Genomic DNA, 14,027 nt, shown 5'->3' on the forward strand with positions numbered 1-14,027 from the left:
TTAAGAGTGTATATGATTGTGTGTTTGTATTTTCTGTTGTAAGGTGGAGTGAATGTAAATGATGGAAATATCTGTGACGTTCCTCCTCACTGGATGTCTGATACAAGGTTTCATTCTTATAGATTATTCCTCTGCTGAATTAATATTCTGAAAGCATTTCCATTTGAATACGTGCAGCAGTTTATTCTGCATGTAAACTCTGTGTGATCAGTTCCTCTTGTCTGTGTGTTTTAGGAGTGTTATGTGTTTTTAGTATCAGTCTGCCGAAGAAAGTAGAAGCTCTACAAGGATCCTGTGTTTTCATACCCTGCACATTTGATACTGATCAACAATATGTAACATACCTCACTGAAGATGTAAAGAGATTATGGTATAAAGACACATCTTCCACTGTAGTGTTTGACTCCAGTAGCCCCGACACTGGATCATTAAAAGGAGAAATATTTGGCACTCCTACAGAGAAAAACTGCACCACCCGCTTTGATAATGTCCGTCAGAGGGATAATGGGTCGTATTACTTTAGAGTTGAAGGCAGCGGAGGACTGAAATATAACTACTACAACAAACCTGAATACAAAGTTGAAATTGCTGTCACAAGTGAGTGTCATTTTGTTCATGCTGCTTCTATCTAAATGTAAGTGTGGTGCGGCCATTAGTAACATGATTGTGCAAAGCTTCTATTGACATTCACAACCAGTTATTAACTTGTACAAAAACTGTCTGTTATGCTGCTTTATATTGCAAACTAGTAATTGTTATCATATTATTTTGATTTATTATCATAAACACACTGGTTTGTAGTGCAAATAGTTTTACCAGTTACAGCAGTTTTTCTTCTAATCATTTACTAATATGCGGCTTATGAATCAGAAGTCTCGCACATTCACAGAAAATACCTTATGTCTGCGATGCAAAATGAGTTGGATAATGTTACTGGATATAAATAATAAATAATTAAACTACTGTACAATATGTGCCTTCATTATTGGATATGATAATCCTGTAATGTTTGACTGCATCTCTATGTGTTGTAGAGTCTCCACCCAAACCCACAGTGAGTCTGTTTAAGGATCAGCAGAAGGTGAAGGAGGTGACGGAGGGAAGCTCTGTGAATCTGCGCTGCTCAACTAAGATCTTCTGTTCCTCTCGTCCAGCAAATCTCACATGGAGCTCGTCTCCTGAACACCTCCTCAACGAGAGTGTCACACAACAGCAGCGTCAGGAGCAAACTGAGCTCATCTCTGATCTGATCTTCACTGTAACTCACCGTCATCATTTAGCCAATTTCACCTGCACTGTAACACACCAGCTTCAGGAGCAGATCACAAAACACAAGTCCCGTACGCTACGTGTTCAGTGTAAGACAGGGATTATTTCAATAAATACTGTCTGATCATCTAGAATTAGAGCTGTAAATCGTAACATATGTTTTTCTCCTCCATTAGATGCTCCTAAAAACACATCTGCGCATGTAAGTGCATCTGGTTTTGTTCTGGAGGGCCGTTCAGTGACTCTGAGCTGCAGCAGTGATGCAAACCCACCGGTGCTCAACTACACCTGGTACAGAGACACTGAAGAACCACTGAAACCAGTGCAGAGCGGACAGAACCTGACCATCAGCAACACCGACCCGACACACAGCGGACGATACGTCTGTACAGCTCAGAACGAACACGGCGCTCAGAACGCATCAGTGATGCTGGACGTCCAGTGTGAGTATCAAGAGTCTCTTCTAATTTACTCACAGTCATTACTATATCAGACTTCAGATTTCAGACTTTATACACACATACTAGAAGTATAAAATATTGCATATAATTCATTTTATATGCAGAGAAAGAGAGAGAGGAATAGTGTAAATAAATACACAAAATATAAATTATACATATTATATTAAAATTATTTTATATATATTTTTAAATATAAAAACTATAAACTATAAAAACAACCGCTACTATAAATGATCTTCGCTTAAACAGTTTTTTCAACCTTTACTAGGCTTGTAAATGTACTGTGAACGACAAGAACTAAATGCATATATAATAAGCATGACTTTGTAGTCATTTAGCCTGCTGACAGCGGACCCTTTTACATGGATGAGACAATGTGTATGATTTAAAGGGGTGGTATAATGCCCTTTTCACAAAATGTAAAATAAATCTCTGATGTCCCCAGAGTGTGTATGTGAAGTTTTAGCTCAAAATACCCCACAGACATTTTTATTTAGCATGTTAAAATTGTCCATTTTTGAGGGTGAGCAAAAACGCACCGTTTTCTGTGTGTCCCTTTAAATGAGCTACTGCTCCTGACACAGGGGGCGGAGCTTCAACAGCTTGCACTCACACACGTACTGAAAATTTCAAAAACTTTTAGCCTTTTATGTTCAAACCGGATTCAGACAATGATGGAGAGACTCAAGAAGAAGAGACAACATGTAGAATGCAACAGGACATTTCTGAATGTTTAGTTGATGAATTTATGTAGCTTATGTGTAGTTATCTTCTAGTCAATGATTAGCATATTCGGTCTTGATAATCTATAAATCGTGTTCAGGGGGCGGGGTTTATGTAAATTTTAGGGTTAGTGATGTCACTAACCCGGGAAGAAATGTGGTGTAGTCTCTACCAGCTGTTTGTTGTAGTCCTTAAAAAACTATTTCTTTAAAAGCAAATATCTCCCTTTGCTTTGAACTTTGAGCATTGTCACTTTGCAGATGTTGTTTATGCTCAAACAGCAACATTACACACTAACTAAAGTTAGAAAAGTGAAATCATAATCAACCACCCCTTTGAAAAGCCTTTTTTTTTGTCACTAATTCCATTAGTCTCATTTCATCGCATTAATGACTTTACAATTATAAAAACAATTTTTTTGATGGCCTACATTTTTTCTCCTCCATTAGATGCTCCTAAAAACACATCTGCGCATGTAAGTGCATCTGGTTTTGTTCTGGAGGGCCGTTCAGTGACTCTGAGCTGCAGCAGTGATGCAAACCCACCGGTGCTCAACTACACCTGGTACAGAGACACTGAAGAACCACTGAAACCAGTGCAGAGCGGACAGAACCTGACCATCAGCAACACCGACCCGACACACAGCGGACGATACGTCTGTACAGCTCAGAATGAACACGGCGCTCAGAACGCATCAGTGATGCTGGACGTCCAGTGTGAGTATCAAGAGGCTCTTCTAATTTACTCACAGTCATTACTATATCAGACTTCAGATTTCAGACTTTATACACATATATATACTAGAAGTATAAAATATTGCATATAATTCATTTTATATGCAGAGAAAGAGAGAGAGGAATAGTGTAAATAAATACACAAAATATAAATTATACATATTATATTAAAATTATTTTATATATATTTTTAAATATAAAAACTATAAACTATAAAAACAACCGCTACTATAAATGATCTTCGCTTAAACAGTTTTTTCAACCTTTACTAGGCTTGTAAATGTACAGTGAACGACAAGAACTAAATGCATATATAATAAGCATGACTTTGTAGTCATTTAGCCTGCTGACAGCGGACCCTTTTACATGGATGAGACAATGTGTATGATTTAAAGGGGTGGTATAATGCCCTTTTTACAAGATGTAAAATAAATCTCTGATGTCCCCAGAGTGTGTATGTGAAGTTTTAGCTCAAAATACCCCACAGACATTTTTATTTAGCATGTTAAAATTGTCCATTTTTTGAGGGTGAGCAAAAACGCACCATTTATTCTTTTCCCCTACGAGAGTTTTGTATGTTGTTGTTTTTTGTTAATAAAAAAAATAATAAAAAAAAAAACGCACCGTTTTCTGTGTGTCCCTTTAAATGCAAATGAGCTGCTGCTCCTGACACAGGGGGCGGAGCTTCAACAGCTTGCACTCACACACGTACTGAAAATTTCAAAAACTTTTAGCCTTTTATGTTCAAACTGGATTCAGACAATGATGGAGAAACTCAAGAAGAAGAGACAACATGTAGAAGCAACAGGACATTTCTGAATGTTTAGTTGATGAATTTATGTAGCTTATGTGTAGTTATCTTCTAGTCAATGATTAGCATATTCGGTCTTGTTAATCTATAAATCGTGTTCAGGGGGCGGGGTTTATGTAAATTTTAGGGTTAGTGATGTCACTAACCCGGGAGGAATGTGGTGTAGTCTCTACCAGCTGTTTGTTGTAGTCCTTAAAAAACTATTTCTTTAAAAGCAAATATCTCCCTTTGCTTTGAACTTTGAGCATTGTCACTTTGCAGATGTTGTTTATGCTCAAACAGCAACATTACACACTAACTAAAGTTAGAAAAGTGAAATCATAATCAACCACCCCTTTGAAAAGCCTTTTTTTTTGTCACTAATTCCATTAGTCTCATTTCATCGCATTAATGACTTTACAATTATAAAAACAATTTTTTTGATGGCCTACATTTTTTCTCCTCCATTAGATGCTCCTAAAAACACATCTGCGCATGTAAGTGCATCTGGTTTTGTTCTGGAGGGCCGTTCAGTGACTCTGAGCTGCAGCAGTGATGCAAACCCACCGGTGCTCAACTACACCTGGTACAGAGACACTGAAGAACCACTGAAACCAGTGCAGAGCGGACAGAACCTGACCATCAGCAACCCCGACCCGACACACAGCGGACGATACGTCTGTACAGCTCAGAACGAACACGGCGCTCAGAACGCATCAGTGATGCTGGACGTCCAGTGTGAGTATCAAGAGGCTCTTCTAATTTACTCACAGTCATTACTATATCAGACTTCAGATTTCAGACTTTATACACATATATATACTAGAAGTATAAAATATTGCATATAATTCATTTTATATGCAGAGAAAGAGAGAGAGGAATAGTGTAAATAAATACACAAAATATAAATTATACATATTATATTAAAATTATTTTATATATATTTTTAAATATAAAAACTATAAACTATAAAAACAACCGTTAATATAAATGATCTTCGCTTAAACAGTTTTTTCAGCCTTTACTAGGCTTGTAAATGTACAGTGAACGACAAGAACTAAATGCATATATAATAAGCATGACTTTGTAGTCATTTAGCCTGCTGACAGCGGACCCTTTTACATGGATGAGACAATGTGTATGATTTAAAGGGGTGGTATAATGCCCTTTTCACAAGATGTAAAATAAATCTCTGATGTCCCCAGAGTGTGTATGTGAAGTTTTAGCTCAAAATACCCCACAGACATTTTTATTTAGCATGTTAAAATTGTCCATTTTTGAGGGTGAGCAAAAACGCACCGTTTTCTGTGTGTCCCTTTAAATGCAAATGAGCTGCTGCTCCTGACACAGGGGGCGGAGCTTCAACAGCTTGCACTCACACACACGTACTGAAAATTTCAAAAACTTTTAGCCTTTTATGTTCAAACCGGATTCAGACAATGATGGAGAGACTCAAGAAGAAGAGACAACATGTAGAATGCAACAGGACATTTCTGAATGTTTAGTTGATGAATTTATGTAGCTTATGTGTAGTTATCTTCTAGTCAATGATTAGCATATTCGGTCTTGATAATCTATAAATCGTGTTCAGGGGGCGGGGTTTAAGTAAATTTTAGGGTTAGTGATGTCACTAACCCGGGAGGAATGTGGTGTAGTCTCTACCAGCCGTTTGTTGTAGTCCTTAAAAAACTATTTCTTTAAAAGCAAATATCTCCCTTTGCTTTGAACTTTTAGCATTGTCACTTTGCAGATGTTGTTTATGCTCAAACAGCAACTGTAGTAAGGTTCGTAGTGTAGGAAGGAAGAAGACAGGGGTCGGCTGACTGGGACTAACACTTTATTTCAAAATCAACAAATAAACAAAAGGTGCGCAAACAGCGCGTTCACCGTGCTTCCTGCACAGCAATAACAATCAAATAATTTTCACAGTCTCTGGTGATCTCTCTCCTCGATCAGCTCGTGTGTGTAGTCCCAGTCCAATACTCTCTCCCCCTCTCTCTCGCTCTCCCCGGCTTTATGCAGTCTCTCCACGCCAATTACTGCAATCAGACACAGGTGTTCATCATCTGCACTTGACCTACTTACTCACCGCTCGGCCCCCACCTTTCTCTCCCGCTACAGACTTCGCGGAACCACGCCCCCCTCGCCACAGCAACATTACACACTAACTAAAGTTAGAAAAGTGAAATCATAATCAACCACCCCTTTGAAAAGCCTTCTTTTTTTTGTCACTAATTCCATTAGTCTCATTTCATCGCATTAATGACTTTACAATTATAAAAACAATTTTTTTGATGGCCTACATTTTTTCTCCTCCATTAGATGCTCCTAAAAACACATCTGCGCATGTAAGTGCATCTGGTTTTGTTCTGGAGGGCCGTTCAGTGACTCTGAGCTGCAGCAGTGATGCAAACCCACCGGTGCTCAACTACACCTGGTACAGAGACACTGAAGAACCACTGAAACCAGTGCAGAGCGGACAGAACCTGACCATCAGCAACACCGACCCGACACACAGCGGACGATACGTCTGTACAGCTCAGAACGAACACGGCGCTCAGAACGCATCAGTGATGCTGGACGTCCAGTGTGAGTATCAAGAGGCTCTTCTAATTTACTCACAGTCATTACTATATCAGACTACAGATTTCAGACTTAAAAGCTAAAAAATAAATAAATTAAAATACAACCAAATTAAATATATACATTATATTTTAATGCATATATTTTAAATATATTTCATATTTTTAACACATTTAAAAACCTTCACTTTTACTGCAAATACTTGCAGTAAATGTCTTTACTATTATTTTACAAATGTGGAAGATAGTCATAATGCTATCTACTGTGACAGCCTGAATTCTGCTGGACGTCCATTGTGAATGTTTGGCAATCGCTATTATCCATCAGTTACTCACATTCAAGAGGACTGAATTAATTGATTTCTCATAATAATATAATCAATGCAAAAAAAAAAAAAATTTTTATTAGGATTTAATGTGCAAACCCTAACATTAATGATCCAAGTAATGAGGCCTGTCTGTAGATACTGACTTTTTTCTGTGAACATCACTGAACTGCAAATTTATGATCAGTGTCAGTGAGTTTTGATTTATTTTATTCCCAGATATGCTTCAGTTGCTCACAGAGCAGCTGTTCTCAGTTCAAACTAACACACTGTCCAGTCGACAAATGAAAAACAGTCCTATCATGTTTACTACAAATTCTCATCATATAGTCTGTGTTTTGTTTGCTTTAGCACAGTAGCTAATTAAAACCATTACACAGCTAGTGTAAAGCGAACAACGTAATAGGTGAAATACAGACACATGGTGTTTTGTCGGTTATTTTGTATTGTGTTCATCTAGATGTTTGCACACATGCTTCAACATACTGCCTACATCGGAAACTTGTAAAATAACAAGGTTTAAACATACAGCTATTCAGTTACTAACCCAGATCTTGAACTGCTACACTACACATCTTTTTTTCCTCAGATGCCCCAAAAAACACATCGCTGTCATTCTTTCCCTCCGGCTCTATGATGGAGGGCCGTCCAGTGACTCTGACCTGCAGCACTGATGCAAAACCAGCGGTGCTCAACTTCACCTGGTACAAAGAGACCGGATCTCAGTTTGAGCTCCTCCAGACCGGATTTAATCATACCTACGTTGTGTCTAACCCTACACACTCCACACGGTATCGCTGTACAGCTCAAAACCAGCATGGCCAACACAACGCAACAATTGAACTGGATGCTCAGTGTGAGTACAAAGAAAAATTTCTGCACTGTTATATTCACTTATTTAATCTGATCCCTTAAAGCAAAAGCATAACATTGCATTGCATTTGGATGCAAAGTGCAATGTTTATGGTGAAAATAAACATATATTGAGATTAAAAAGGTGAATTTTACCATAAAAGCATGCGATGATACGGTTTCACGCAGTCACAATATGACTTTCAGACACTATTGAAGAGTTGCAAAAACCACAAAACCATGTTTAAATGACTTCAATTTGATGTATAGCTTACAGTAAAGACTATTTGATCAAATAAACTACACAGTGGTTTAATATCTTATATGAAGGATGCATACTGACATTCGTAAAAAAAAAAAAAAAAAAGTATGACAGGCTGATGGTGACCAACAATACAGTAAGTTGCAGTTCAGTTGCATGCTAGAAATGCTGTTAAATGTGTGTAACCCTTTTGCGTGGGTGTTTTCTTCATATACAGAAAATGTATATGGAAAGACCACAGGAGATTTGGTTCCCCTACAGAGCAACATGTTCATACTTTTTAGTTTTTTATAAAATTAGTTTTTTATACTAATGCAATGTGATTAAATGTAAGAGAAAAAAAATATTTTCTGATAACCGACATCTCAAGTTCTCTAAAATTCCTTGAATATCAAGTTAATTGCTGTATGTTAAAGTAATGCGAAAACATGATTAGATGAGTAATACAAGACTTCACGGTACAGAACATGGAGGAAAAAAAGTTCATTATACCAGTACAAACATTTGCACATCTCTAAAATTGTACTTCTGTTAAAAGATGTGAAAAAAAATATATATGCCAGAATCACACTTTACATAGTAATACATGCAAAGACTCAAAGCAGAGCGGCATGTATATTGCTTACATGTATTATAAGTGTACAGTTTGAAGTAAAGGGATAGTTTACACAAAAATTAAAATTCCGTCATTTATCATCCAAAACCTGTATGACTTACTTTCTTTTTTGAGAGAGATATTGTCTCTTTTTGTTCATACAAGGGAAGTCAATGGGGTCCAATGTTGTTTTGTTCCCAACGTTCTTCAAAATATCTACTTTTGCATTACATGCATGAAAGAAAGTCATACAGGTTTGGTGTATACAGTAAGAGACAGAGTGTTCATTTTTGACACTTTTTACAATTGAATACTACTCTGTAACGTCCAGTTTACACTGACCACAACACTTATGTGCATAAGTGACATGATACCATTCATTTCAATGGAGAGCTGCCGATTTCCGGCAACACAAGCGACTAACCATTGGCAACAGAATGTAGGCGTTTCCAACAGCTGTACGATTAATTGTTAAAAGATCACGATCTCGATTCAAACACCCTTGCAATCTTATTCCTAAATGACAGCAAATTAGCTATATGTCTATTAAAGGTTGTATCAGCGATTTCAGGCCCAAACATAAATTATCACATTCATCTAATCTTTCCTAAACGATCCGCTAGCTGCCCGCCCCATAAGCATGCCGTCAAAAAAACGTGTCTCTGTAGGCAGCCTAGGCTCTGAGATCTGCACACAAAAACAGTCGGTTTCACCACCACTCAAAACCAAAATAAACAGTGTTCCAACCAATCACCGACAGGGGTGGGTGTTGTGAGGTTTTTGCGTGCAGCCGTCATAGACAGCCGTGCACGAGCGCAAAACCTCACAACACCCACCCCTGTCGGTGATTGGTTGGAACACTAGCTAGCGGATTGTTAGGAAAGTTTAGATGAATGTGATCATTTATGTTTGGGCCTGAAATCGCTGATACAACCTTTAAACCTTTAACAAGTACGATCACAGCGAACATTCAGATCTGTGTTGGCGGAGAGAGCAGTTGTGATGTATAAGTATGAAACAGCTTCACAAACAGTCTTTTCAACCACACAATATTGTTATTTTATATTGTGTTGCATTAATTCAAATGATCATAGAAGTACTGGGATAAATGTTTATAGTTTGGATATAAACACCGATGTCTGCAGTAGCGATCAAAATACAGTAAATCACCTTGTGAATGTAACTTGATGCTTCAAATAAAGATTGTATCAATTAAATTGTTACACAGGCGACAAGTGACTTTTAAAAAATGTATTCATCATTAAATCATTCATTCAAGAGATTTGTTCAAAAACGCTGATTCATCCAGTAATGAAACAAGTGAATTCTTTGAGCGAGTCGTTGAATCATTCATTCAACTCAACTTAAAAAAATAATAATAATCTTTTTAGACTACACTACAGCAATTAACATTTTGTCAGAACCTTTAGTAAATTACATGTTGTTTTTTGTTGTCCATTCAGAATCATGCGAGAATTTTAAACAAAACAAAAAATTGTCTCAATTCATCCAGAATCATAATGCTCTAGCTAGCGTGTCCAGCGACGCAACAAAGTTGATATATGTTTAACTTTATGTAAATAAAAAGTGACTTTTGGGAGTGACAAACAACAGACCTTACTCAGAGCAGCACCATGACAGGTGTGAAAGTGAGTGAAGTCAGTGGAGCTCGAGTGATACAAGACTGCATCCTGTAGTGGATTGTCTGTGGCAAGATGGAGAAGTTAATCTTAGCGGTCAGCAACTTCCCTAATTTAGCATTTGTCTCTTGAGTATATATGGTGGTCCTCGCTGTGCTGGATCTGAGCCTGAACAGAATGAACATCCACAGATAAATGACCACGATAGCAAAGAGAACTCGCTATTTCGTTAATCTTTAAAAGTAAGCATTTTATGTACTGATTCCATTTATATTTAATCTTTTTGCTCCAAAAGAAAACTGATTCACTGTCTACAACATAGAATAACCCAAGGTAAAGGAACGTTTCACACTTGTAATTTAGAAGTGCCGTTAGCACTGCTTTTTACCCGGGGTTATGAAACCCTGCTCGGGAACAGGAGTAGCGCTGCTATTGGCGTCATTAATCCCACATTGTGTTGCAACCAGTGCATTGTGAAATGATCTGTGTCAGAATGTTATGGCTAGATGCTTAGCAACCAACAGCCAATCGCGTGGCTCATAAGCACATGCTTTGAACAGTCATGGGCGTTGGATAAACAGTAGTTTAGCGTTTGAAGGGAAACTGTCAAATGGTGACAGAAAATGTGACAATTGTTGTGAAGAAGAGACCATATCATTCTTACCTTTATTGTCCGAAAAGCCCATTCGGTATAAACTTGATAGTTCAGTCGATGAGGATGTGCAATGTGGCTGAATGGCAAATATGCAAATAAGAACATTTATGGTTTAGGAATGTGTTTATAAATACTCAGGAATAAATGTTAACCCCAATGTGAAACGTGAAGCAAGATAACCAAGAATTCTGTTAACCTAGTTTTTAGTGTGACCCAGAGTTAACTATATTTCAAGTGTGAAAAGCCCTAGTGAGATGTTCAGCAGTTTTTCTTAAGTGAAACAGGTCCTCAAACTGTTTTATTTTGCTCAGATCCTACACAGAAACTACAATTTTATGATCTTATTATCTCTTTCAGTTGCGCCCAAAATCTCCAGCTCTTGCAACAAAAGCAGCGTAATCACGTGTGTCTGTGAGGCTCATGGGAATCCCTCGCCTAAACTAGAGTGGCGTCGATCTGGAAATGTTCTCACCAACTCTACAAACACGTTCATCAGGAATGAAACTTTAGGAAGCACAAGCTCGAAGAGCATCCTGACCATCAATCAGCCTCTCACAGACACGGACGTCCTGCAGTGTTTCAGTGCAAACACTCTCGGCACCGCCAGCGCCAGCCAACGGTTTCATCCTGTCACACAGACACCCAGGACAGAGACAGATCGGGACAGAGGTGAGATTCGCTTCTCTGACACGCACAACAACTGCTTTATCTGATCAACAAGAATGATCACAAATGAGATCTCTAGAATATCTTAACCCTTCTGAAAAAGAAGTGCACTTAATTTGAATTGAATGTGCGCTTGTAGTGTACTTCAAATCTTAAAAGTATACACTCTTAGAAGAAAAGTTTCTGTACGGTGCTTCATATATAGGGCCCTATCTTGCACCCAGCGCAATTGACTTTGTACACTGACGCATGTATCATTCCTATTTTGCACCCGCGCAAAGCGCACTTTTCCCTCCACAGAAGCACGTCGCTAAACTAGGGAATGAACTTGCGCTCCCTGGGCGGTTCAGCGCAAAAAAGGAGGCGTGTTCCGGCGCAAACGTTCCTTCATGCTATTTTGCAGGTTTAGAAAACAATTGCGCCACTAACCAGGAAAAAATAGTTTAAAGTCAGTGGCGCGTTGCGCATGTTATTCATATGCTATTTTAAGGGCGCATGCTTGGCCATAATCAATGTAGCGTGTGCACAACGCGCATACACTTTGATTCTCTCATCTACACAGAAGCAGCAGTTTTCATTTTTGCAAATCATACATTATTATGATAGATAGATAGATAGATAGACAATTTATTATAAAAGCATACATCTAGCTTACACATTTACCCAAATTATCATACACCTTTTTAACCGAAGTTAATTTGGGTGGGTTTCTCCATCCCCAACGTCCCTGACGAGAGCGTTGCTCTCCTTGGCTGTGAACCGCTCCTGGCGCGCGCCTGGCAAATCCGCCGTTATAATAGGAATCCGCTTTAGAACAAAACGCGTCTGCTCTTAAAGGGAATGTGAGATGTCGCTCTGATTGGTTTATTTCACGTTACGCCCAAACCACACCTATGAATAATGAAGCTACTTCAGACCAACCCATTTTAGATTTGCGCCTGGCGCAAGAGTCATTTATCCCGCTGGACCCGTTAAACATTAATGTATTTTCGCAATCATTTAAGACATTTCTCCTTAGAACCTTTTTGGTATAAAGTCTTTAAAATTGATTCAAGAACCCTAGAGTTCTAAATAGAACCCCATTTAAGTTTTTTTTTTTTTTAAGTGTATTAAAAATCTGTACTTGCAGTTCAAGTTTACTTAAAGAGATTACACGTTCATGACTGTTTCTTGCACTTTTAAAAAGTGCACTTTGTAATGATGCCAAATTAAAAGTTGTACTTTAAAGCACATTTTAAATTATTGTTTTAATACATTTTGCTGTGCTTTAAAGAAGTAGACTTGTTTTGATGTGTTGACTATAAGCACACAAAGTACTCGATTTAAATTTTAATTGTAAAATTAGTGTTATTCAATATTACATTTAAAGATAATATATTAAAAGCAGCTTCATTACAAATGTGTAATTAAAAACCCATTTAAATATGTTTACATATGCATAACCTACAATTTTCGGTTAAACATTATTTTAAGGTGTCCATGTTATAGTGTAATTATACATTTAAGTACTTAGTAATAATAATTAACTACATGTACTTATGATTAGGGAGTGGTTAGGGTTAGTTGCATGTAATTATGCATAATTTATATTCATTACTATAGTAACTACATGTAACATGTAACAAGGACAGTGTAAAATAAAGTTACTCAATTTTCAAAAGAAATGACATTAAAGTTTATTTTAGTTTACATACATGCTTATCAGTATTTGGCTGTACACTTTCACCATATTTCAAAGACAATAGAAGTAATTGAGAAATTATGTTTGGCTAATTGAATTTAATATAAATTTAACCTAGAATTATAAATAACATGCAATTATGTGTCTGAAAACTAGAGCCCGACTGATATTAGGCATTTTCCAAACTATCGGTATCGGCATTTATAATGGCCGATAAATGAATATTTAAAAAATTAAATAAAAGTGGACGAAACACCCTTCAACCATGTTATGAGTGTTGGCGCTGCATAGTTTGTCCACCAGAGGGCACTCTACAAGGAAGACCGCTAACATCAATGAGCATGGAAATCACAACAAACTTATTCTGCCTAAATAAAGTAATGATTACTGTATTTATAACTAGCATATCTGTAGTTCCAGTCCCTGCGTTGTAAAACGTAAGTTAGGCACGCGAGGAGTGAACATTTAGACATCGAGAAAAATAAAACACTGCTTTCCAGGTTTCCATCACCCATCTGTGCTACTCGGAGCTGCTGTCGGCGCATCAGTGATGATGATCTTGTGCATCATGGCAGTCTACAATGAACGGTGGGTACATCAGACAAATGTCATTTGTGGAAAGACAAAAAAACATGATTATCACAGAACTGGTCCAATATATAATGAGCTGAGGCTAAACTATAGATGATTACAAAGACTTTTTCGGCTATTCTGGTGTTCAAAAGTTTCACTCCAAAATAAGCTTGTCTTGTTTTCCAGTAAAAAATATCTAAACGTTCTTAAATCAAGAT

The 14,027-nt window shown here is 37.5% G+C and overlaps 1 protein-coding gene across 1 annotated transcript in view; it reads left to right on the forward strand.

Moving 5' to 3' along the window:
- The window catches only part of LOC311082277 (B-cell receptor CD22-like), a 51,740-nt gene that overhangs the window by 5,037 nt on the left and 32,676 nt on the right, over positions 1 to 14,027 (forward strand). Inside the window, exon 2 of the mRNA XM_084113005.1 lies at positions 44 to 107. The gene's annotated coding sequence lies outside the window, so the exon portion shown is untranslated. The remainder of the gene's footprint in view (positions 1 to 43; positions 108 to 14,027) is intronic.

Source organism: Abramis brama, assembly GCF_963993115.1.
Source record: "Abramis brama genome assembly, chromosome: 4".
NCBI lineage: Eukaryota > Metazoa > Chordata > Actinopteri > Cypriniformes > Leuciscidae > Abramis > Abramis brama.